The sequence below is a fragment of the Arvicola amphibius genome, chromosome 18 (assembly GCF_903992535.2).
Source record: "Arvicola amphibius chromosome 18, mArvAmp1.2, whole genome shotgun sequence".
NCBI lineage: Eukaryota > Metazoa > Chordata > Mammalia > Rodentia > Cricetidae > Arvicola > Arvicola amphibius.
Window position 1 is genome coordinate 7,619,464 of NC_052064.1, and position 22,832 is coordinate 7,642,295.

The 22,832-nt window shown below is 41.4% G+C and overlaps 1 protein-coding gene across 3 annotated transcripts in view; it reads right to left on the bottom strand.

The window, feature by feature from the left end:
• The window catches only part of Yes1 (YES proto-oncogene 1, Src family tyrosine kinase), a 66,562-nt gene extending 64,302 nt beyond the window's left edge, over positions 1-2,260 (bottom strand). For all 3 annotated transcript variants that reach the window (XR_005283769.1, XM_038315481.1, XM_038315482.1), the window contains exon 1: positions 2,051-2,260. The gene's annotated coding sequence lies outside the window, so the exon portion shown is untranslated. The remainder of the gene's footprint in view (positions 1-2,050) is intronic.
• Between the last annotated feature and the right edge of the window lie 20,572 nt (positions 2,261-22,832).

The window sequence follows — 22,832 nt, forward strand, 5'->3', positions numbered from 1 at the left end:
GCTAAATGTATTTTTTTAAATTACCCATAACAATAAGCTATTTACCACTAGAACTATGCAATTTTAGAACTACAAATAAAGATTAGTAATAATTCATTTGTACTAGGTCACTAATCTTCTTTCAGCACTTATAAACACAAAAATAAAAATTTATTTGCATAGACAATGATTTTTTGGAGTTTCCTCAACTAAAAACAAACTTGACTATATATTAATATTATCCTTTGACCATAAGACAAAAGTCTATACCTCTCCCAGGAAGACAGGTCGGGGCTGTAATTTCACTTTCAGTTAACAGAAAGGAGTCAATTTTGTGGTTTGTGAAGTCAGCAGAAACAGACTGCAGAATTAAAGCTATGTTAACATTACCATGGTTATGGCAAAGTACATATTTTAAGAGCCCTTCTAGCTTTTATGCTGGAGACATGAATACAAACTCTTAGGTTTTAGTCAAAGGCAATAGTTTCAGTTTTTTTTCAAATTTAGGACCCTCTGAAATTTTTTTTTTTTTTTTTTTTTGGTTTTTCGAGACAGGGTTTCCCTGTAGTTTCTAGAGCCTGTCCTGGAACTAGCTCTTGTAGACCAGGCTGACCTCGAACTCAGAGATCCGCCTGCCTCTGCCTCCCGAGTGCTGGGATTAAAGGCGTGCGCCACCACTGCCTGGCGACCCTCTGAAATGTTAACCAGTATCTATATTCTTCACTGTGATTTAGCTGGTACTCAAAAAATAAGATACAGCTAAATGCTGACATGGCTGGAAGAAAGGAAATATTCCTCTGGTGTACAACTTTCATGCAGTTTGTGTTCTCTCATATGTGATGCATACAAGAACTTCGGCTTTTAATTTAATTTTAATCCTCTTACCTGTCCACTCAAAATTTTTTCTGTCCACAGCCATTGGACTTCTTAACAGATTTGAACAAGTATTTCACATTAAGTTCATATAGTCACAAATGCACATTTTGTAACATTTTAAATTTAGAAATTAAACAGAATGTTTAAATATACTTTCAATTGTCAAGATACTTTCGGTACAGTAATCTTACAGTCTAATGCACAAAATATACGACACCATACTGTCCTGGGAAATCACCTATATGAGAACACAGCTGTGGGACACACATACATAACGACAGAGCTGCAAAGTTGTGGGTGTACTGCAGACTTTTCATTTATTCACTTTGATAACTGTCATTAACCATTTCATGACTGTTTCGATCGCTTATGTTAAAAAAAACAACAACAACAAAAAAAAACCCACACTGTGCCCTGTTCACTACAGAAGTCCCTATACCAGAAACGATATTCCCACTTTCTTAAAGCAGCTCTTCCCCGTGTCCAATAAAGCAAATGCTGGAAAACAATTACCAAGAAGAAAAACAGACTCTCGGACAAAATTTTCATTAACACAGGATAAAGAGCCGAACCCAACAAGAGGCAGAGTATCAGGGCACCTTAAAAGCGGCCGCTGACTATAACAATTCCCATCACCTTCAACCCCAAACAAAGGAAAACTTTATAAACACGTCGCGGTTTTCAATCAAACCTTGCACAGTCGGACGCTCACCCACTCCCACCCACCCCCACCCCAGCCCCACGTCCCAGTCCTCGCTCCGGAAAAAGTTGCTTCGGGCGTCAGGCGACACAGACCTCTAGCCGCTGGGACAAGAAGGGACCACTCCCCTGCCTCCTGCTCGCCCTCACTCGCGAGGGACCCGACGCCCTTTAGGACGCAAGGAGCAACCGCGGCCCCGACGTGACTAGACTATCAGTCGGACTCTCGCAGGATCGGGAAGGACTGGACGGGAAGGGGGGGGGGGACCCAGGCTGGGGGCCAGCAGGTAGCGCGCCCGGGAGACACGCCCGCCCGCCGGCCCGCAGGAGGGAGAAGTTTCTCCACAACTTCCCGACTCCCGGCCCCGCCGGCGGACAGCGGCAGGAACGGCGGCGCCTCGAGAAGCCGAGGAGCGGGAGGACGGACGCCGGGGCCTAGCGCTGCCCGGCCGGGGTCAGCGGCAGCCTCCGTCGCGAGGGCCCGCCGCGAGCCTACCTGCCGTCCGGCCGCACTCGCACGGGTCGCTGCGGGGAGACGGTGGCCGGCCGAGGCGCACGCCCGCGCGGCCCTCTCTCCGTGCTCCGTCTCCTGCTCGCGGGGCGCGCCGGGAGGCAGCGACGACGGCACAGCCGGCCCGGGACGCGTTACTTGAGGAGGAGGAGGAGGAGGAGGAGGAGGGAATTCCCGGGCGCCCGCACCCCACGGCCTCCCTCTCTTCTCCTCCTCCTCTCGCCGCCGGCCCCGCCCCTCCGTTCCCGACGGGGGCGGCCGCGCGGGGCGGGGGCTGCGGCTACCGGCGCGCGCCCGCTCACCGGAACTCGCGCCCGGCCGCGCTGCCTGCCTGCTTCGAGCGCCTTCCGGCGCCGGATCTCTGTGCCGGGGGTCCGCGCGCGGCCGGGAGGCCAGGCCGTGTCACGCCTGCCAGCCCAACATGGCGGCGGGGGCCAGGCGGGCTCCTGAGGGGACGTGAGGAGAAAGCGGCGCCCTGCCCTCCCGCGCGCCGCGCCGACTACCGCGACGGGCACCTTGGAGCTCGGCCCCGGCTCCCCGAGGAGCCGAGGAGCGTGGCGCTTTGTTGGGGGGGGGGTGGGGGGGGCGGGGGGGGGTTGAGGTTCTTTGGAGAGAGTTTGACTTTTCGTTTCTCAGCCTTATGTCTGCGCAGTCTTTGTCACTGATAGTAAAATCTCAGCCCAGCCGCGTGAGCCCGCGGGGCGGTGCTGACACCCTGGTCGGGATCCAAAAACGTTCTCGTCTGGCCTCTTTCCGAAGCTGGGATCCTGTCCCTGCCCTAGAAGCTTCCTGTTGACTGTAGGTCGAACTAGCCTTGCCGGGAGAGGAACCGAAGCTGAGTTGTGTTGGCAACTCTCCCAGGAATGGTGGCTTTCACTTGGTGCGGGACAGCATATATTATTTGATCCTGCTAAGAGGGAACCCAGACTATAGCTCTGCTTGACAGATGTTAAAACTGAGGCGAGGGCCCCCTAAAGGGGAGAAGCCACGATGAAAGGGTTTTCCCTTTCCGAAGGCCATGCATCTTTTTTTCTGTTTGCCTTGTAGAAAAGGAAGGGTTCAGAAGGAACTGGGGTAAAGATGAGAGGCAAGGTCAAGAGACTGAAACCTAGATGCGTCCTGCTAAAGCCACTTCAGCCTTGATTTCTTTTCCTGTTTGATGGGGATATCCGAAGTGTTGCTGTGGTTAGTTATTAAGGACTCTTGGTTTCCTCTGTGGCTTTCAACAAAGTTCAGAATCATCTTCGGCATATTCTAAATAGCACCACTGACTGTATTCTGGTATTCTGGAATTTAAACGGAGAAAAAAAAAAAACTTGAAAGTTTCAAAACAAAAGTATGGAAATTCACATGAACAACTTACATGTAATGTAGAATGATGCTTTATTTTGCCATTGTCTGGGGCTTTAAGTTTTTCATATTGATGTATATTCCATTTTTCTTAAAACTAGAACTTTACCTATTTGAGCTGTTGAGTTTCAAAACCTCTAGGTATAGTAGAAATATTTGTGTCCCTTTAGGGCACGCAATCTCAAAAACAAAACAAAAACCCTTCCCAGTGTTAGTTTAACCTGCTTTGAATTTGTTCTGTATGCTTTGTTACTTTGTTTTAGATACAGGGTCTTGTTTAAATGAGGCTGGTTTTGAACTTGCTGTGTGGAGGATGGCCTTGAGCCCCTGCTCTACCTCCACCTCCCAGTTGCTGGGGTTGCAGGTAGGTGCCAGTGCACACAATTTCCGTATTTTAAGGTAGGGAGAGGGCATCAAAATCACACCTACTAATTATGTATTACATTTAATGGCTATTAATTTTAGAAATATTTAAAACTATTTTAAGAAAGTGACAGAATCCGGAAAGTTTTGCTGAGTTTGGTGTTACAGAAATTAGTCTAAGAGCTAAAAACCTGTTTGTGAACCGGACAGGTGAAGGACGTCAGCCCCCGGTTCCCTCTTGCACTGTGCAGTGGTGTGATAAGGACCGCACTGTGCAGTGGTGTGATAAGGACCTATCTTGAAGCATCCGGGGAAAGTCAGCTCTAGGGAAGAAGGGGAAGGTCAGGGGAAAGTTTAAACTATATGAGGTATTTCTAAAACTAAGGTATGCTTATTAAAGCTTTTTAGTGCTTAAAATTACTCGGCTGGAAATTTGAATTATTAGAAATTGAACTGATACACAATGGAACCTGTGATTCTGCCTGGAAATGTTTTTGTTTAGGTTAAACTTCTGCTCTCAGGGAGAGATCTGCCTCCCCACCCTCCCCCTACACTAAAGCCCTGATGATGTCATTTTCTCTTCCTGTAACTGAAAGGCCAGCTGCTCTGCATAAGGTGCGTGCAGTGTATGATCTCAAACACCAGACAGACTTTTCAAGATGTCTTTTATCCATTAGAAGCAGGATATCCTTGTAACTACATGGCACCTGCTGTTACCTATACCACCTTGACTTTGTCTGTTCCAGCTGGCCATGCCTACTCCAAGGACCCATCTAGAAAGAGCACAAGAGCCTCCCTAAGCTAAGACTTGGAGGATCAGACATTTCTTTTTGAGTATGAGGCTCATTATGCTGAGCTCTCTGAAGCAGTACTGTGATCCATCACTTTCTCAAACCTTGTATTTTCATTACCTTGTCCTGGACATGGTGGTTTTGTTTTTATTTCCTCTCCACTGTCTTAGGTGGATGCTTTTTATTGCTTTCTCTGCCTTTTAACTTTGTGGTTATGTGGTACCTCCTCAGATCCAGGGCTGTTTTGTAACAATCTAATTTTTGCTTTTACATCTTCTTTGGGATCCATTGACATATTCTCTGACTTGAATCCTTCTAGTTTCTTTTTAGTTTGGCTTAGAACAAAAACCCCACTTTCAATTCTAGCTCTTACTATTCATGCAGCTTGCTTCTTCTCAGAAGTCTTGCCTATATTTTCAAACTCATTCCAAGTTAACATTTCATTCTGCTCATTTAACTGCAACTTCTACACTGAACTTAGACTTGACATCCTTTGTGTGTCCTCTGCAGAGTTATATATAGAAAGTAGTGGTTGTTGATGCCTTTTGAAAAAGGGAATCTGCCGGGCGGTGGTGGCGCACGCCTTTAATCCCAGCACTTGGGAGGCAGAGGCAGGCGGATCTCTGTGAGTTCAAAGTCATCCTTTGCTACGTCTTGAGTTCCAGACCAGTCTGTTGTGAGGGAAACTTGACTGATAAGGAGAAGGATATGGGGAGAGAAGTGTATCTAAGATTTCCTGAAAATTAGTTCTCTACCTAGTAAATGGAATTTAAACCTGCTTTCTGAATACCTGTACTACTAATAGCAGGCTTCAATCTGGAATTTTGAGTATTTATTTTTAACTTGGGGAGAGATAGGCACCATGGTGCTTGGGAAGGTGAGATCACAGCTTGTGGAAGTTGGTTTCTCTTCCACCGTGTGGATCCTGGAAATTGATTGCAGGTTCTCAGTTTTTGTGGCAAAACACATTTACCGGCTGAGGCATCTGTCTGGTCCTCTAGAATTTTGAAAGTAACTCAGATTATTCTTGGAGCTGGACCTAGATTCCCCATACCTTCCTTGTTTCCTTACTGAGCCTGCTTCTCTAGTCTTCCTGCTGATTCTCTGAACGTACTCAAATAAATTTCTTTCGGCTTAAGTACAAAGTCTGTTCTTTGCAAGTAAGAAACCCAATTTAGAACCTAGCTCTTGAGTGACCAAAGCAAAGGATCAGGAGTTCTAGGCCACCCTCAGCTACATTCTGAGTTTCAGGCTAACCTAGGCTCCTCCTGTCTCAAACGAAACAAAAACTCCCAGAAAACAAAACACAATTTTGTATTTCTGTCAGTCACCTCAGTCCTGTAAGTGCAGGATTTCCTGCTTTCTGTACAGACTAGAAGTGGGGCACTTCAAGGAGATTTTCACAGAGAGGGATAAAGGAGCTGCACAGCCAGTGGAGATAGGAGCTTGCAGGAGCCCCAACACAGATTGATGTGCTTCTTGCCAGGTATAAAGCTGACATCAGTCCTCTTACCTACTTGAAGCAGTCAAGGCTTTGAGATCATGGCCTCACTCTTCCCATGAGCACTAATGCCAACCCCAGACTCCTGCTCAGCACAGTTTGGACAGTAGCTACCCTAAATTGGAATATATTGAAAGCCATCATCTCCTCCCATGACCTGTACTTGCAGTTCCTATAACAACTCATTCCTAGAATGAGTAGCCTTTGTTGAGTGTTGGGCCTGTGCTTTTCTGATCCCTTTAGCTAGTGTGTAATCATATTGGCAGTGTTTCTGGCCTTGCGTTTAAACTCCTTTAAATTGGTACCAGCTTGCTACTTCTGGAGATCTTTACACATGGATTAGGAGAAGTAGAACCTAACTTTGCTTGAAGGTAAGATGTTGAAGTTAGAATGTTTACCAGAACTGATAGTTTAGAAAAGAAACCAAATCAAGCAATGTCTTTTAAGTTGATTAAATCTGACCATGAAGCATAAAATATTGATATTAGGAAGCTCTTTAATAATAATACGTTTTATTAGGTGATGCTAGCTTGGGTTTTATACTGTGTTTAAGCTTTTCAAACTTTTTTTTAAAAAAAATCTTTCTAAATCTGAACATTTTGTTTCATTTTTAGCTACAAAGATCACTTTTTCATTGGTGACTGACCAAATTTTAAAACTTGGCTCATTATAAACTACAATGTCTTTAATCCTTTAACAAATGTATTCACTCTGACTTATATGTGAGTAGGGCTTTTGATTAGTTGAATTGTTTTTGGTTTTTTCTTACTAAAATACATAGTGGTGCTTGCCTTTAATCCTAGCACTTAGGAGGCAGAAGTCTACCAGGGCTACACAGAGAAACCCTGTCTCAGAAGAGAGAGAGAGAGAGAGACAGAGACATTAACTATTTAAAGTAAGACCCATATTTGGTGAAATGCGTTTTAAGTCATGTGAATGAATGTATTAATCAGATCAGCAATGCAGATAATAAAGTTGATAAAACACCAGCAACACAATGGGGAATATTTTAAGGTGTGTGACGTTGTTTGTTTATTTATTTATTTGGTTTTTCGAGACAGGGTTTCTCTGTGGCTTTGGAGCCTATCCTGGAACTCACTCTGTAGACCAGGCTGGCCTCAAACTCACAGAGATCACCTGCCTCTGCCTCCCAAGTGCTGGGATTAAACATGCACCACCACCGCCTGGCATGTGACTTTTGTTTATGTTCTATTTGTTTAACTCTGTGAAGCTGTTATTTTTTGCCTGTCTAAAACATGATGGTCTAATAAAGAGCTGAACAGCCAATAGCAAAGCAGAACAAGAATAGGCAAGCTTGGCATACAGAGAGTATAAATAGAAGGAGAAACCATGAGAGGAGAAGGCGAGTACAAGGGGAGGAGGATGTCAGGCGCCCTGCAACCCAGGCACCCAGCCAGCCACAGGGTAAGAAGGAAAGTAAGACATAAAGAAGTAAGAAAAGGAAAAAGCCCAGAGGCAAAAGGTAGTGGGATAGTTTAAATCAAGAAAAGCTAGCAAGAAACAAGCCAAGGTAAGGCCAGGCATTCATAGCTAAGAATAAGCCTCCATGTGTGATTTACTTGAGAGCTGAGTGGTAGACTCCCCAAAAGCCAAAAGAGTAAAATGTCACACAACAATTGGCTGTCTTTTATTGAGCCCCACACTATCCGCACAGGACTTGACTACAGCATTCATTGAATCCTCAGAATATCCTTTGGAGGTTAGCAGGCTTATTTTCGGTTTGGAGCGCTCAAGTCTGAGGAGGATTTAAACACAATGAGAGGAGCTTTTCTAAAATGTACTGAGAATCTTAATGATTTCAAAATATATTTTCCCCTCTCACAAGAATTACAGAAGTTCCAGGAACATTTAAAACCACAATTATTTCTCCCTAATTCTAGAACCAAAGGTAAATTGCTCATTAAAAAAAAAAATACATAGCTGAAGGTGATATGGTACATACATCTGTAATTCCAGCAACTGGGACCAGTCTGGGATAATAGTGAAATCTCTTAAATATAAATGAGATTTTAAAAATAAATGCGCAACAGAAAAATGTGAGGTTCTATAAACTCATTGAAAATTCTGTTACAATACTATATCCCTAAGAAAAAGTTGGTACAAACTTAAATGTCTGAGACTAATCTTAAAAGAATTAATTGGGGTGGGAAATCAGAAAGGTGTGTGGGAAGGATTAGGAGGAGAGGAGGGAGGGGAAGCTGCAGCCTGGATGTAATATAAATAAATCTATTTTTAAAAAACATATTAGATAAGACTTTCTGGCTATTACAGATAATGCCGCTATGAACATAGTCGAACAAATGTTCTTATAATATGATTGAGCATCTTTTGGGTATATGCCCAAGGAGTGGTATTGCTGGTTCCTGATTGATTCCCAATTTTCTGAGAAACTGCCTGAGCTCCCAAAGTGCAGTTGAAGAGTTGGAGGAGTGAGAATATGAGCAAAGAGGTCAAGACCGTGATGAGGACACCCACTGAAATAGTTTACCTGAGCTAATGAGAGTTCACCAACACCAGCCAGACTGGGAAGGAACAAGTATAGGACCCAACTAGTCCCTTTGAATGTGGTTGACAGTTCCAAGGCTGGGATAGACTGTGGGGCCACTAGTAGAGGCACCAGGATTTATTCCCTACTGCTTATACTGGCTTTTTGGGAGCCTATTCTCTTTGGATGGATACCTGGCTCAGCCTAGATACAGTAGGGAAGGTCTTGGACCTTCCCCAAAGCAATGTGCCTTCCCCTCTCTGAGGAGTGGATGGGGGTGGAGTGGGGGGGGGGAGTATGTGGAGGGAATGGGAGGAGGGGAGGGAGTGGAAACTGGGATTCGTATGTAAAATGAAAAAAAGATTGTTTTCTTTTTAATAAAAAGACTGATTACTAGTATTTTGCAGTTATTCACTCAGATGTCTACTGAAACCTGCATAAACCATGTTTTTAAAGCAAAAACCAAATACCTGAAAAGCAATTGTATATAAAATACCAAGTGAAAAATGTTAAAAATTTCCATGTTAGTCTGTCAAGTTGAGATGACCGTAGTTAAACTTTGCATGATAACCATAGTGATAAGATCCCGTAACAGTTAATAATACCATGTGAAGCAATTTTCTTTTTTTTTAAAAAAAATATTTATTTATGTATACAGTGTTCTGCCTGCATGCCAAAGGAGGACACCAGATCTTATTCTAGATGGTTGTTGGGAATTGAACTCTGGAAGAGCAACCTGTGCTAACCTCTGAGCCGTCTCTCCAGCCCAGGAAATAATATTCCTAATATCTTAGGATCAGTACATTCATAGAACATTTACAAAGCGCCACCTACTCCATTATATTTTAGTCTATATTAAACATTTTGTGCGTTTTTTTTTTAAGCCCAGGCTGGCCTCTAACTCGTGATCCTCCTGCCTCTGCCTCCTTCAGCAAATCTTACCAGCATGTGCCACCACAACTGGCTATTTTGTGGTTTTTGGGAATGTAGAGAAACAAGATAGTGAGACACTAGAGAACCACCTGCCTCTGCCTCCGAGTACTGGGATTAAAGATGTGTGCCACCACCAACCAGAATTAGCAGATTTTCTTTTCTTTTTTTGGTTTTTCAAGACAGGGTTTCCCTGTAGTTTCTAGAGCCTGTCCTGGAACTAGTTCTTGTAGACCAGGCTGGCCTCGAACTCAGAGATCCGCCTGCCTCTCCTCCCGAGTGCTGGGATTAAAGGTGTGCGCCACCACCGCCCGGCCAGAATTAGCAGATTTTAAAAGACTATTAGGGCCTTTATTCCTAAAGAAAAAGGACTTAATACCCTATGCTTTTAGGCTGTTAGAAGCTTTCTTTTTTTTTGTCTTTTTTTAAAGTTTTCGAGACAGAGTTTCTCAAAACTCTTTGTAGCTTTGGAACCTGTCCTGGGACTCACTTTGTAGACCAGGCTGGCCTTGAACTCACAGAGATCTGCCAGCCTCTTGCCTCCCTTCTGAGTCCTGGGATTAAAGGTATGCACCACTACCACCTGGCAGAAGCTTTCTTTTCTTTTGAGCTGGGTGGCAGTGGTGCACACCTTTAATTCCAGCACTCAGGAAGCAGAGGAAGGTGGATTTCTGTAAGCTAACCTGGTTTACAGAGCAAGTTCTAGGATAACCAAAGGCTACACAGAAAAAAAAAAAAAAAAACACCAAAAAGCTTTCTTTTTGAAGTACCCACTAAAGATTAATATGGTTTAAATATTATGTTTTAACAAGAAGAAAAACCCTAGCCACTGTTTCTCAACTGCCCTGTAGTCTTATTACCATCATCGTGGTTCATGTCTTTATGGTGAGCTAATCCTCAAATTTTCACATTATTTGGACTTGAGTTTCACAGTTAGATATTTTGTTGTTGTTTGTTTTTCGGGACAGGGTTTCTCTGTGTATCCCTAGCTGCTCTGGAACTTATTTGTAGGCCAGGCTGGCCTTGAACTTACTGGGATCCACCTGCCTCTTCCTTCTGAGTGCTAGGATAAAAGGCCCTTGCCACAATCAACAGACATTCTTATGAATTCTCAAAACTGTATTCTAAAGAATTACCAGCTATGTACTGACAATTCAAACCGTATGTGATGGCTATCACAATTTGGAGGATGCTAGTTGAATAACAGATATGATTAGCTTTCACATAAGAGATTTGTCTTGTGAAAACTGTACAATTTTGGCACATAAAAGACATTGCTATTTGTGCTCATAAAATTAATTCCAGTAAGTTAAAACTGAAGGAAAGAAGAGACAAAGGAATGAATAGTTTGAAAAAACAAAACAAAAATCATCACAGATTGGAAACTCAGTTTTTGTTATGGTGAGTGATTTAAAATTTATTTGAATTTCTGTCCAGAAAAACCATTTTGGTTCCCCTCAAATCTCTTAAGGGTTTATTGTCTAATACATTTTATTTGAAAGCCCTAAAATATGGGGAAAAAACTCATAAAAAGTTTCCAGAATAAACTACTTTTTTTTTCAAAACCTCACATATTCCCTGTAAAAAGTACTGATTTCATTCCTTTAAGATTATATATGTCCAAAGGACAAAGCATTTCCTGAGTCTGTTTCAAGTACACAGGAACCATTCCTAAGTGCTTACCAAGTCCTCTTGAGATACTGGAAGGAATGGGGTTGGGGAAGAAAAATACAGACATCTTTAATGGTTTTTAGCCCACAGCTGTTCAAAATCCTATGAGCTATTTGATAAACTTCGTTTGTTTGGTTTGTGTTTTTTTGTTTTGTTTTGTTTTGTTTTTTGACAGGCTCTCTCCCTGTAGCTCTGGCTATCTCGGAACTTATTCTGTAGATAAGGCTGTCCTCAAACTCAGAGATACAAGGTCGGCCTGCCTTTGCCTCCCAAGTGCAGCAATTAAAGATGTGTGCCACCATTGCCTGGGTGACAAATTTGATATTTTAGACATGTTTACCTCTAGGATTATCTATTTGGATAGCGATAACAGGTTATGACACCGAAAAGATCTTTGGATTCTGAGTAAAAAATTTTGATACCATTGTAGTGGGCGCAGGATTTCTTCTTAGAGTTAGGAAAATATTATGAGACTAGCTTTATGAATATACTTAGAAAGCCACTCAGCTATAAACTTTAAAGGTAAATTTTACTATATATCTCAATTGAAATCATTCTGATCCCAGAATCCAGAGCCCTTGTATAGCTTTGTCTCTAAGATGCCAAGTAAATGTTCCAGTTCTTAGAATGTCAGTTTTACTACTCTAAAATGAAGGGATAGAACAAGGCAAATATTCTTTGGAATTATGTTACAGTTCCTTAATGAATGATAAAAAATCAATTTATTTAGTGGCAATTAAAATCGTTTGAAGAGTGAAGCAAAGAACTATATTCTATGCCATGTTTTGTAAAAACATTAGCTTTCTTTGTATATGTGTAATAGTTATGATGTAAATTCTTTTCCACATGGATTGCAGTAAAAATGTTAGAAACCAAGAATATCAGCTGGCTTATGATGTACTTCCTGTATAATTTAGATATCTTAACTTACAATTTAAAAGTATTGAATTCTCCACTGTATTTTGTAAAACTCACATGTAACATGTTTTTAAACAATGGTTCAGACATTGTTCTCAACTTTCTATGTATTAAGTCAATATTCACAATAGTGAAAGTGATTTAAAAACTTCACTCAAGAGGTAGGGAAATGAGGGAAAGAAAAATTAATCATTAAGACAAAAATCATTCCACCAAAAGGGAGAGAGCTGAAATTGAGCTGAAATCATTCATTTTTTTAGAGCTACCACTACTGTGACATCCCTATCTAGAGTTCTCACAATATATTTTTTAAGTTTAAAACTGACATACAATTCTTTAGCCCTTTTTCTCCTACAAAATTCATGTGCTTGATGGTGAATATTATTAAAAAATCAATATTTTGCCGATAGACAATAAACCTCATTAGAGAGACCACTAAAGGCGATGCAGAAAGTATAGCCTTCAAGTCAGTTTAGCCCATCAGCCCTTTGTGGGGTTAAGATTTCCACTGAGAATCAGCAGCAAAGAGAGAGAGAGAGAGAGAGAGAGAGAGAGAGAGAGAGAGAGAGAGAGAGAGAGAGAGAGAGAGAGAGAGAGAGAGAGAGAGAGGTAACAGGTGTCTCTGTATTAAAGAATTCTTCCTCAAGAAAAAGTACAACTTCTGTAATTCTGTTTTTCTTAATATGAAGATTTCTTTGAGGTTGGTATATTTCTTTGAGCTCAAGGTTTGAGTGTGTGCTTAGCATGTGCAATGAAAGAAAGACCTTGGCTTCAGTCCCTAGCACAGAAAAAGGAGCTGGACACTATGATATGTACCTCTAACCTGAGAACTTTGAGGGGTTAAGGCAGGGCTGTGGAGCTTTGACTACACAGAGAGAGCCTGTCTCAAAAACCTTTCATTCCCTTCAACTTTAGTCTGGCTGAATTTGGCAACAAGTAAGTTTAGTGTGTGTACTGAGATCAGAATTAGCTTTTTTTTTTTTTCTAAAAGCAAATGATGATAGCATGCTTGAGAATTGAAAACCAAATTTAGGTAAATGGCTGGAACGTTTTTTAAAGTACAAATACCTAATTCTCTGCCTTCCTTTTAATGATACCTGTATTGAGTGTGCACACATGTTCCTCCTCTTATAATGATTCAACAGCAACCCTTATTTTTATTTATTTTTTTCATGTGAGAACTGATTGTCAAGGAGCTTCCAGTCCCTTGTCAATAATTGAAGCCTGAGTTGGTGAAATGGCTCAGCAAGTAAAGGTACGTCTTGCCTGATGACCTGAGTTTAACCCTAGGACCCAAATGATAGAAGGAGAGAACACACCCCAGGAAGTTATCTCTCACCTCCATCTGTGACCAACCACCACCACCAATAATAATGCATCAATCATAAAAGTTGGAAGCTTAGCCAGGCATGATGTTTCTTTCCTTTAGGAAGTGAAGACAGGTGAATTTATGAGTTCCAGGACAGCCGGGGCTACACTGAGAAACCCTGTATCAAAAACTCAAAAATTAAAAATTAAAAAAAAAAATTTAAAAGGAAGCTTACTTGAATCTGCTTTATAAACTGATGGATTTAAATTAGGCTTCAGTATGAGGTTTTGTTCTCTTGTTTCATCAAGAGCATACTGAAGTTCAGTTAAATTATTTGACACTGTAAGGTCTAGCTTCAGCTAATTGGTTTCTCCGAGCCATGCATTGCATTTCCCTTTGTCTCAGGACTCTGAAGCTTCTCTGAATACACCATCACACACCCACCATGTGCATTTGTTTACTGTACTTAGATTGTTAGCATTACTGGAAGCACATGTAAGATATTTACCTAGACATTTCATCCTGCAGTCATGATTTTGCTTTTATACATTTAGAAGATATAATCTAACTTTGGTTCAGCTCAAATTTGAATATTTAACTTTATATTAAGCAATGCAAATGTTTCACAGTATTTTATTAATTTCATTTTCTGTTTGCTTGCGACTGAACTGAGGGTCTTGTGGGTACAAAGAATTCACTCTACTGAGCTACACTTCCAACCCTTTATTATTCCCTTTATAGTGCTACACTATAAATTGTTAAATTTAAATCTGGCTGCTAATGTCTAAGAGACCAGAAAAAATTTTTGCAAATCCTTTGCAGAATTTAAAGAGAAATGGCAACTGCTGGCTGAGGCTGAGATGGATTCCCCCCACACCCACACACTTTCCATAATCCTTTCCTTGGAATTATGTTCAAGATAATGATTCCAGCAAAGAGTGTAAGTAATGTAGAGAAAAGGAAGTTGTATAATGCATAAAAATGAGACATGAACTTCTGGTTTGTAAAACCTGCTTTGGGGAAATCAGATTACAGATTTCTTTGAGGACATTTAACAGGGAGGGATATTAGCCAGTAGAAAGTATGCAGAACCTGTGTGACCAGCCACATAGAAAATTCCTGATCATTTTAATAAAGGCATGTACCATTCATTTCACAACTGACACGCATCAGGCATTCTTAATGCCTTTAGTTCCCTTATACCCATCCTATTTTCAGGTAACAATGAAAAGTGAAATCCTGAAGAATCAAAAATACCCAGTTTGTGACAAATACCTTCAAGTCAACTACAAAGGGAATATCATTCTAATTTATAAATGTTTAAGTTGAGGGAAAAGGTTTAGGGATGTGAACCGAGATGGCCTCTATTAACTGATAAATTGTTCCCTTGTTCCCAGCCATGCAGTTGTGCCCCTCCCCCCCCCCCCCATCCTGGCACCTACTCTCTTAAGTACATACTGGTAAATGGTAACTATAAGTAAAGTAATATGTGGCTTAGGAGTTCTGCTAAAGTTAAAATTTAATTCTTTATTTTTTTTGAGTGTGCAGTTTATTGAGAGAAGGGTAAAGGGAAGGGAAGAGAGAGACAGAGGAGGGGAGGAACGAGAGAGAGAGAGAGAGAGAGAGAGAGAGAGAGAGAGAGAGAGAGAGAAGTCTTAACTATAGGCCAGATCCTTCCTGAGAATGTAGCTCAGTAGTGGAGTTCTAGCTTAGCATATCCAAGGCCCTGGGTTCAATCCCTTGCATCAAAGAGAGGAGAGAATGCAAATTCTCACATAATGGAATACTTTTGGATGTTTATTATGAACAGATTTTTATTCTCTGCAAAATAATGGTAATTTTCTTATGAGAATATTATAAAATTATATTTATAACATAGTAGTTCTTTTTCATACTTAGACATTATAAACATCTTAAATATCTCCATTATGAAATATTGTCTTGTTGGGAGCAGTGAGACCCCAGATCCTGAATTTCTTGTAATCCCCTGATCTGAGTGCCTACAGCTGCTCTGAGCACGAGACCTTCAGGAGTTTCTGATGGCAGGCGAGTGGTTTCTGGTGGGTTTGGCTGGGGCGTGGCTATCTCTATATAATCTGCCCCTGAAAAACAATAAAGGGGGCATTCTTGAGGAATTCAAGGATGACCCGTGTTGCTGTCTGTCTCTGTGTGTGTGTGTGTGTATTTTAACCTCCTGCCCCTTGCCCGAAGCTCGGGAACTGGGTGCCAGCGTACCAAACTCAGACACGGGGGTGCGGTGCGCAGCATTGTCTAGCTTATGACAATAAGAACATTGAAATAAAGTGATTTCCTAGTTTCTCTTGCTAAGGCAAATTTTTTATTACTCAAGAAATTCTTAAAGTGGATGAAATGTAGGAATATATCCTACTTTTAGACACTCCACAATAGAATATATACAAAGATGAATAATAGCTAATTTTTTCTAGACTAGAAAATAAACATTGGCAATTTAGTGTTGGGTTAGATTTTTAAGCAGAAAGAGCAGGGAGTGTTGAAAGGCAGTGGAATACAATCTGGAAAGGTCTTTCCAGAAAGACCTATGGTGGGGGCATAGGTATAGCTTGAATCCCAAATGCGCATAAAATATAGTGTTTAAAATATCAGATATCTCGAGTTTGTATAGGGGGAGAGTAGGAAGGAGTAGTCTTCAATAAATGAGCATGAAACCTTCCACATTGAATGTGATATTTTCTATAAAATAACTTTTGCTTTCACTGCACTGAACTTCTAAAGAATGAACTTTATCTTATCAACTCGTATGGCTTTTGTGTCTATCCCAATACTTTCAGTGTCTGGCAAAAGAAAGGAATTCTGCCAGTGTTTGTTGAATGAATAAATGAATGAATAAATTAGGAATTAAGAAAACAGGTAGATTGAGTGAGTTACTCAAAGTCAAACATTTGGTGGGTGATGAAGTTATGACTGGCAAAAAACATTCTTTCGGAGAGGAAGTATGGAGTGCTACAGTGATTATTTTTTTCATTCTTGGCTTTTGGAAAATTTCATAGGTGAATCTTAAGAAGCTTCCACTAAGGTTCTTCATGCACATAGGCACATATCATAAGAAACTGATTCATATAGTTACGGTAGCTGGGATGTTCTGCACCATGAGTTATCAAACCAGAGAGCAGAGCTGGAGAACAGATAGCACAGTTTCAGGTAGAGTCGAAAGATGTGATAACTTGTAGGTGGGAGTAGGAGAGCTGGCCCAGTGGCTCAAGTGCTTGCTACGCGAGTGTGAGGACAAGAGTTCGTGTCTCCAGAACCCATGTAAAGTCTGGCAGAGTATTGTGTGTATTTGTAATACCAGTACTTCTATGGCAAGTTGGAGGCTGAGGAGAAGAACCCTTGGAAGTTCTTGCTTTCACTGTTCTGACTGGAACAGACTCTCTGCTGATGCAATGCTATTACTGAGTTATTTGAAGCTCACTTAAAAGATATGATTTTAAAACAGCATCAAAGAATGCTGTGGAAATAAGAAAGTGTTGCAATTTCATGTCTCTAGCTTCAGTCTAAGACTTAAACATTTTAAAACTTAAAATTATACTATCCTGGGTTGGAACACCCCTCCTGTCCCTCTCCCTCAAACCCTCCAAACAAAGCAAACAAGACAATCTTATGTAGCAATTGGTGAGCAGCAGCAAGAAGTAAGGGACAAATAGGCAATCAAAGTTCATGGGAAGAAGGCAAACTCGAGTAAGGGAAGGGAATGACGTCATCATTGGGACAATAGAGGAAGATGGTTTTGACAGTAGCCATTGAATAAACTTTGAAGAAAAAATTAGAAAGGGAGAAAAAGGAAACAGGAAAGGGAAGTCTGTCAAGAACTCAGCATGACATTGGGAGTGGGTGGGAAGCTTCCTGTAACAGCTTGATGTTTGGAACATCTGGTCCCCTTTCCTAGTCTCAAATCCTAAGAAATCTCAGGTTTCTCGACTGACCAAATAAGATACAATAGAATCCCACCACCAAAAAGCCATTGTCCCTAGACTGGGTAATCTAAAGAAAGCAAAAATATAGGTGGAAGAAACCAAACTCTCCTTTTATACTGTAAACATCACTTGTTTTTCTATCCAACAAATCCTATCTTTATTACTTTATGTACTTTCAAATACTGAATTTATATTAAAACTGAAGTGCAAAATATATTTTAATTTAATTATATCAAAAGGTAAAAGATAACCAGTGAAATAACAGAAAAAAATTGTTTCAAAGTTAATAATTTTATGTTGCATTGTTTAATTATTTTAATGTTTCTTGCATTTCTCACTTGACCTGTTTCCTAAAGCTCAGTTGTGCCCTCTAGTGGTTCTTATTATTTAGTAAAGGCCACTTTGGAGGCTTTAAACAACTTCAAATTGCATCTATTTACCTTGTGTAGGTGTGGGGTGTATGTGTGTGTTTCTGTGTGTTTCTGTGTGTGTACAGTCATGCAAACACACTCACACAAGCATGGGCAGACACCGCATGTATGGAGGTAAGAGGAAAACATGCAGAAGTTGCTTCTTTCTTTCTACTGTGTGGGGCCAGGATGGATAGAAACTATACCCTCATACTTGGCAGCAAGTGCCTATACCAGCTGAGCCATGCACTTGCCCCACTCTGGAGTTTTAGGAAGTGGTTACAGGTAGATAAGTCTCATGTCACTGTCTTTTAGCTTCTGTGGTAGTTTGAATGCAATGATCACCATAAGTAGGAAGTGGCACTCTTAGAAAGTGTGACAATATTGGGAGTAGCTAGGGACTTGTTGGAGAAAGTTTGTCACTGCCAAGGTGGACTTTGAGGTCACCTATGCTTAGCCTACACCTAATGTCACAGTTTACATCCTGTCTCCTGAGGAACAAGATGTAGGCCTTTTGACTCCTTTCCCAGCTCCACGTCTGCCTCCATGTCACCACGTCCCATCATGATTATAATGGACTAAGCCTCTGACACTATAAGCCACCCCATTAAATGCTTTCCTTGATAAGAGTTGCCATGGTCATGGTGTCTCTTCACAGCAATAGAAACCCTAAGACAGACGTTGGTACCAGGGACTAGGGTATTGCTGTGATAGACCTAACCATGTTTTGGTTTGGAGGAATTTGGACTTTGGTACTTTGAGTAAGGAAAGCAGTGGAATGTGTTGAGCACTGATGAATGGACCATGCTAGTCGAAGTAGGGAAGATTTGAACTGTGGGGGTTTGGCTCAAGATGTTTCAGAGGGGAAGAATTTTAGTATATTACCTAGAGATCACTTCTGTGAATATTTTAGTGAAGGATGTGACTGGTTTTTGTCCTTGTCCGAAGAGTCTACACTTCTTCCAACAAGGCCACTCAACACCTTCTTATAGCGCCATTCCCTATGGGCCTATGGGGAGCCATTTTCTTTCAAACCACCACAGGATCAAACACCTACACTGAAAAAAAAAGCAAGTTGGGAGGGTAGTTACCGCTAGATAGTTCTCATGCTCTATAACAGAATGTAGTTACAATTATCAACATAGATGAGAGGGCTTTGGATGTTCTCATCGCAAAGAAGTGATAGATGTTTGAAATGGTGGATAACCTTACTGGCTCAAATTGATATTTATGTAGTGTGTACATACACCCAAATAATCATGTGATTTTGATAAATATGCCCAATTACCTGCCAGTTGCAAAATAGATCAACCTATTAAAAGTAAAGTAACACGGGAGGATCTTTGTTGTAAAAAGCACAGGAAAGAGTAAGTGTGCACTGTAAGATAAAAGAGAGAAGCTTCCAGTGAGGAAGGACAAGGATCAAGGGGCAGTCATGGGATCCGCAAGTGGGATTTTATAAGAAGCCTTGACAGAACATTTCCCATGCAGCAATAAAAAGAGGAATCTGGCAGAATGAGTCCTCCGGAATGGTAGAGAAATTGGGATCAAAACTGTTGCTAGAGGGGCTATTCCATTAAGCTCCAGGGCCAGGGTTCCATTCCTACACTTGGAAACAAAATACCTCCAAACAATAGTGGTGAATGTAAAGTATCTCATGCTCTGTTCCCAGCCGGTGGCATGATTTTCAAAGGTCATGGAGACTTTAGGAAGTAGAGTTTTACTTGAGGAAGTCAGTCACTTGGGTGTGCTTTAAAGCCAGCTCCTATTTCCGGTCTGGATTCTGCTTCCTAACTCAGTGTGAACAGTCAGTCACCTTGCTATGATTGTTTCCCTTCTCAATCCTTCGAGTTGTGTTTGTCATCAGTGTGAACAGTCAGTCACCTTGCTATGATTGTTTCCCTTCTCAATCCTTCGAGTTGTGTTTGTCACCAGTGATTTTGTCATGGCACGGAGAAAGTAACTAATACTTTGGGAATGTAGACACCATCGTCATATAGAAGGGAATGGGGCACTTGAGAAACTAACAAGTACAATTGGGAATAGAAACAAACCATTAGCTGGATGAGAATGAAGAGCTAGATGCCTGGGCTTCTGCTTTTAAGTCAAGCTGCCAGCATAGCCATTGGAGGCCACACACATTTTTAACCAGGATTTGGAGCCAGGTCACCTAGGCTAGAATTCCATTTCTTCTGCCATTCTCCAGCTCTTGATCTCTGTTGCTAAGATTCTTATCTACAAAATGGGGATTTTTTCCCCCTCCCAATCTTTATAGGACTATGGTGAAGACTAAACATAATAATTCTTTCTTAGCACATGGACTATTCCAGAACAAACCTTGACAGCGGTAAGATCTCTGTTTTGAGTCAGCAATAATAGAATCAAGGACAGGGCTTGATAGCAGGGCATCCTCTGTAGGGTGTGGGCCACCAGAACTGCAAAGGAGCTGACGATGAGGGTCACGGTCAGGGAAAGCCGGACATGATTTTACAGTAGAAGCAAAACATTCCTGTTGATTCCTTTGGCAGAATTCAGCAGCAGGAGAAGCGGAGGAAGGCCATAAGATTGGAGATGGAACAAGTGGCTGGAGAAGGCCAAATACATTCATGATTGAGGCTATTTAATTTTGGTCCAGGGAAGGGCTGCCGGACTAGGGGTTCATTAAAGGTTCCCAGTTATCTGAACTAAAGTATCTTGTGAACGTTTATAAGTAGGTTTAGACAGATATTCCATGGGGGTTTGGGAGAAGGGACAGTCAGGATGGCAAGCATGTGTTAGGACTCCTACATGAGTTATTCCACTCATCAAATCGTTTCAAACTTGTCTGTGAATCTGGTGGTTCTTCAGCAATGCCTCAAGGTCAGTTCTATCAGACTGGCTCCTGATAGAGGGTGGTGGAAGGGATAGTGGCAGTAGATTTTATTTGTAAGAATGTTAGAAAAAAACAGTGTATTGTTTTGCTTTGGAAGCACTGCCTCTTAGTGAAATGAAAGTGGGTTTGAGAATTTGAATGTGGATTCTGCCTCCTCCGAACTGGAAGTGTGACTTGGACTAGGTAATTTACATATTTTCAGGCTTCAATGTGCTCGTTTGCAAAATACATCAATTGGATTAGGTGATCTTTCTCTGACATCTCTTGATTTCTAATCCCCCAAGGGTTGTGATTCAGCTACCAGGTTGTTCAGCACCAAGGAAGTTTGCAGGCGCCACCTTGTGGCTTAAAGAAAGAGTGCTGTTTTGAAGCTCAGCTCCGGTTTTGCACATGAGGCCCTATCCAGCGTCAGAGTGCTCTCTTTCTAGAATAGATGTGGATGAGCTGGGCATGATATGGTAGCCAGCATCTCATCAGGAAAATCAGAATATCTCATTGATACACGTGAATAATTTATGGTCTGCTCAGCCTGTTAGAGAGAAGGACCATAAGAATGGTCAAAACATTCTAGGAATCAGCTTTCTTCAATTATACTTTTTCTTTATAACAATGACCTTGAAAGTGACTACATCTTCATATTTCTATCCAGCTCATGAGTCTCCCACTGTGGTTATAAAATGCTCTGATGCCTATGCACTACTTAAGAGCCCTTGCTGAGCAGAGATGAGGTCAAGGTCACTTTACAATGAGCCATGACAGACTCTTAATTTAAAATGACCTTTAGGAGGGTTGATTAGCAGTACTGAAGGGTTCTCAGAAAAATTTTCTGGAAATGGCCTTGGATTATGAATTTCCTACCCAAGGGCATAAGGGTGTCTGCAGCAAAGGCTGTCTGTCACAAAGCAAACTGACTAAAGCAGAAGTCAGAGGGAGGTTTTTCTGTAGCTCAGTCTTGAACAGAGATGCAGGATCTCTAGCCAGGGGGACAGCATCCTCCATGTGTGTATTCACAGTTTCTGTTTGCTTGTTTCTTTTTGTTTTTATCACAAAAACTTGCGTCTAAAATTTTACTTTCCAAAAAGGTAGCTTTAAGAACTGTTTGAAAGAGTTCTAATTCCTTTATACTTAAAAATATTTTACTCCTTCGCTTTTTCCCTCTACCCCCTCTCTTTATTCTCCTTTTCTTCTTTCCTGAGTCTGGAAGCAGAGAGAGATGGATGCTGCTGCTCAGCATGCTCTTTTTACACATGGTTTAGGATCCTGTCCATGGGAGAGTGCTGTCTCCATTCAGGGTTAGTCTTACCTCCTCAGTTAGACTTCTCAAAAAACTTACAGACACACCCAGAATTGTGTTTCCCAGTTGCTTCTAAAATCCAGTAAAGCTGACATTGAAGCTTAACCATAACAAATCCTCATCCACATTTTCTTATCTGTCTTATTTAGAGTTTCTATTGATATGGGATTCCCCTCTGTATGCTGTGAATATGTTTTATTACCATTGGTTAATAAAGAAGCTGCTTCAGGATAGAATAAAGCCAGGCGGGAAATCCGAACAGAGATATAGAGAGAATGGGCCGAGTCAAAGAGACGCCATGTAGCTGCTGATGGAGAAAGGTACCAGAATGGAACCTTACCTGGTAAACCACAGCCTTGTGGTGATACACAGATCAATAGAAATGGGTTAATTTAAGATGTAAGAACTGGCTAGAAATATGGCTGGGTCATTGGCCAAACGGAATTGTAATAAATATAGTTTCTGTGTGATTATTTGGGGTCTGGGCGGCCGGGAAATGAATGAGCAGTCTTGATTTACATTCTGTTGCTGTAAAGAGACACCATGTCTAGGGCAGCTCTTATAAGGAAACATTTAATTGGGGCTGGCTTACAGTTCAGAGGTTTAATCCATTATTGTCATGGTGGGAAGCAGGGGCGGTAAGGCAGACATGGTACTGGAGAGGTAGCTGAGAATTCTACCTCTGGATTTGCAGGCAATAAGAAGCAAATGAGGCACTGGGCCTAGCTTGAGCATCTCAGACCTTCTGAGATGGGCTCTGGCCCACCCTTCTGTCACACACTTCCTCCAACAAGGGCACACCTCCAATAATGCCACTCCCTAAGAGTCTGTGGAGGTCCTTTTTCTAAACACATTTTTTTATTGTTTCTTTGGGAATTTCACATGAAGCACCCCAATCC